Raw genomic sequence first — 4131 nt, 5'->3', positions numbered from 1 at the left:
ACAAGAGGCGAGGAGCATGCTCAAGTGGAGAGGGATTCGATGGGGTCGAACCAGTGCACTGAATATCGATAACCGGATGAAGAGGGTGGCGCCGACGCCTGCGATTGGTCCGCTTTCTCTTTCTTAGCTTGCGGTGGCTCGTCGACAATAGCGGCGGCATGCAACGGAAGCTTAAGAATGACGCTAAAACGGATCCTCAGTAAAGAAGAGTTGGCAAAACGAGGTTGTAAACGTGCCGAATGTGCTCGAAAGCATTACACGGCCAGACAAAAAGCTTTATTATACGCAAATAAACCCATGCTCTCCGGCAGGTGCGAGTAGCCAGTGCCTGAGCGATTGGCGGCAGCCATCTTTTATTCCTTTCGGAATGGGGCAGCCTGTGGCTATCCCGAAAAAAATTCAGTTTTGTTTGGCATATTAATGCATCTTTAACGCGTACATGTCACTTTGACGCGGTGAGTTTTTGCGGTTTTGTGACGTCGCGTTACAGGCAGGTGAAATGGGTGCAGCCCGAAAACTTTTGACCAATAGCCGAGGGCTAACGGTGCAAAGGCGTCGAATCAGAAATAACTATTTTTCTTTTCTTTGGACAAATTATGCATAATCAGTGTGTACACGTCATATCAGATGGAGAGCTATCGCGGTTTTCGTGACGTCGCGTGACAGACAGGTGAAGTGGGGGTGGTCCAAAAAAGTTTTTTACCTATCGCGGTGGGCTGATTGCAGAATTCGAATAGAAAAGTTTGGAATAGTTTTACGTTATAGCGCCCATGTTTTCAACCAGACTATCCAAGTTTGTCATTTTAATTTCCTGTTGTATTAGAATGTTGGGATGTTAAGCATACTGCAGTTGAAGTTCTCGAGCCTGATCTGAAGAAGCCCTTTAATTGTGTTCCTCATTAAATTTTGTTTGCAATCCTTGTTCACGTTATTATCCAAGCCATCATCACAGATGGTCTGCCACTTGCCTATCGGCACTGCACAACATAGTTATTCATGAATAACTCATTGCCACCCCCCCCCCCTGCTCGTGAAGCATCCCGTGCGCCAGAGCTGCTCAGCATGTCGTCGGTTTATTCGTGGTTGCTCAGTGGCTATGGTGTTGGGCTGCTGAGCACGAGGTCGCGGGATCGAATCCCTGCCACGGCGGCCGCATTTTGATGGAGGCGAAATGCGAAAACACCCGTGTATATACTTAGATTTAGGTGCACGTTAAAGAACCCCGGGTGGTCCAAATTTCTGAAGTCCTCCACGGCGGCGTGCCTCATAATCAGGAAGTGGTTTTGGCACGTAAAACCCGATTTAAAAAAATGTTGCAGTTCATTGTTTTTGTATGGCGTTTAGATAGTGGGGATGATCGACTCTCACGCGTCCCCTGATATGTTGCTTTCCGCGCATGTCTCGAGTCTCCTGTAACCCGGCTTCTTCGCGTGGCTTGGGGCCGGCGGCGGTCGGTCAGGTTGCAGCGCGTTACGAGAGATGGCGCGAGTGGGGCGCTGCTAGCGCCACCTGATGGCGTGGTTGGTCGGGCGCAACTGGAAGTAGGTTCTTCCTCTTTGGGCTCCGGTTCGGCAAGCGGCGCGGAAGTTCCGCGCGTACGCCGATCCGCGCTTCTGCGAGACCGTCACGTGATGCCTACACCAAAATGGTCGAACGCGATCGTTCGAACGCGCCACCGTTCACGTGACCGTACGTGCGAACGACCAGGCGTTGGTGTCCAGCATGGGGCGAACATATTCGCTCGGTATCCAGTCGCAGTGAGTCGGACTTCCGCGATTTGCAGCGCGCCCATCGGCATGTTTTGTGGATAGCAATTCGGCAAGGAAGCATTAGTGTATAAAAGGCACAATAAATTCCCTTGCACTACTGTGTTGTCGTTCGTTTGTCCCAATAGCACGGGTGAGAACCCCACAAGATTAATGGAGGATCTGAAGTCAGTTACGGCGGCTGCTGCATATCGTACGTTGTAATATTCAAAATTTTAAGGGAAGCCTTTGGAACTTGGAAAAGTGACAAAGAGTGTTCTGGCGCGGCTAGTGACCATCGACACGGGACTCTTTCGACAGCATCAGTTGAGAAAATACACCAGTAAAATACCTCCGTAAAATAGCTCAAAAGCTACTAATATAGTGATCCTTCTGGAATGATCAGGTTAAGGAAACAGATAAAAGGACAGGGAGGTGGAAAGACACTCACTATTCTCCATGGCTACTGTGTGTAGTTTATTGTCCGTCAGCAAAGTCCAGTATGTTATGCAGGTGTAAAACTGCTCGCGAGCAAATGTGCAGAAAATTCACGGAGTATTTGCTCAGCCACTCTGCCGACGCTACAGCAGTAGACAATAGTGATTCTGGAGAGAGCGATCGCGCCATCACCTGCCAAGATTGTCTGAAGCCCTCCCATCATCTGTGTGCTGGATGGAGCTGGCATCCGTGCCTTCGTGTTCTGAGTTGCGGAGACGGTCCTAGATTATGTTTTCTTCTACATGTAATAAGAAATGCACGAAACCCTAGCCAAATACAGCTTCGATGTAAAATCAGTAGTCATTCCTCGCTTCTAAGGTGGATGACCGGAGAAGCTGTTTAGGACACGACACAGGAATGACACAGAACTCTGAACAAAGGTACAAACTCATTTACCGTGATTTTACAGGACCACCGCCCTGAGGAGCCGGAGGAAACTAGACACTCTTGATGTTTCGACGGGCCCGCCACCACGGGAGAGCGGAAGGAAAGGAGAGTAGATACGCAAGCGCTTGGAACGCCGACAAAGAGAGGACGGTACGAACGTAGACATGGCCGACACGGGTCAAAGATAAATGTCAATTCTTATCAGCTTAATATTTGATGCGGGTTGTATTTGCACCCAAGATATTAAATTTATTTTTGCAAGTTGACGTAGTGCTTGAAGCCTGTTTCACCTCCGCCGTCGGTCGGTCAGCTATTGCACTATCTTCGGGATCAGCCTACGGTTTTCGCTCGCGCAGAACAAAAATGGTTGAGCGTGTCTGCTTTATCATCATTAGTTTTCTTCTTCTAGCGTTCGGCTTCTTTTCTACTAGATGGCGCTGACGTGGATGGCGCTTATGGGGTAGGGCAAATAACGCAAGACAGCTATCGCTCACAATCATGGTCGTTAAGTTCTGCCACAATCTTTAAAGCGATAGCTTTAATGGATCCGTTGCGCAGTGAGCACGGCGCCGGCGGTGTGAGGGAAGCGTGTCTCCCAATCACAGCCAGCGCACGCCGCCTTTCTACGAATCATAGAGCGGAGCGCGCCGCGTGCTTTCTACCAATCATAGCGCAGAGCGCCGCGTTTCTACCATCCGCGGCAGTGGCAGTGCCAGCCGGGCGGCGGAAAGAAAGCGAAGAACCAGAAAGCTCGCCTTCGTGCATACCGATCGACTCAAGCATCTCCCGGTAAAGATTACGGTTGCATAAAGTGCAGTTGCAGGGCAGCGTGAGAAGCAGTCAGGTGTGTCGGCAGCGGCAGGCGGCGGGGGCCCGGAGTGCGCGCGGCGACGCCGACAAGAGAGAGAGAGCGGTGCAGAGACGACCACTCTTCGAGCAAACCACACAAAGGACTGAGCCGACAAGCGGCCGTTTAATGCACGAAGACTTCCCTGCCAGATGCACCTCTTCATTAGTCGAAGCCAAACACGCGACCGAAAGGGGGTGCGACATCTAGCCAAACTAGACCACAACATGATTAATCAGTTAGGAGGAGATCTCTCAGAGGGAGACACTATACCACATCATCCCCTTCTGGAAAAGAAGAGTAACTATTCAGTGAAAGGCACACTCGAAGCGCACGTACTTAAGGCCAAGAATAATTTCTGTCCGTCCCCCCAAGTTCGCACACCAGCGCACCAGTCTTTGGAGGCACAAGAACACAGACAGTCATTGATGCACCAGTGTCCAGCCGTTTACAGTGCGTTTAGCACTTCACAAAGAAATATGCATGTGTCACATCTGCAGACAATTCAACACAGAACCCGGTAAGCAACGCAGGGTACAGGTATCACTGCACCACACCTGAAGAAAAATACATTGTACATCTGTATCGAACAAAGCAACACATGACCTATCTCTGTAATGTCACAGCGAGGCCTCTAGCCGTGGCACTTCAGGG

The 4131-nt window shown here is 50.2% G+C and overlaps 1 pseudogene; it reads left to right on the top strand.

Moving 5' to 3' along the window:
- Positions 1–2794: 2794 nt before the first annotated feature.
- Positions 2795–2974, top strand: LOC135920058 (U2 spliceosomal RNA; annotated as a pseudogene).
- The last annotated feature ends 1157 nt before the right edge of the window (positions 2975–4131 follow it).

Source organism: Dermacentor albipictus, unplaced genomic scaffold, assembly GCF_038994185.2.
Source record: "Dermacentor albipictus isolate Rhodes 1998 colony unplaced genomic scaffold, USDA_Dalb.pri_finalv2 scaffold_20, whole genome shotgun sequence".
Classification (NCBI taxonomy): domain Eukaryota; kingdom Metazoa; phylum Arthropoda; class Arachnida; order Ixodida; family Ixodidae; genus Dermacentor; species Dermacentor albipictus.
The sequence above is the reverse complement of the archived record's forward strand: the minus strand, read 5'-3'. Positions and strand labels throughout refer to the sequence as shown.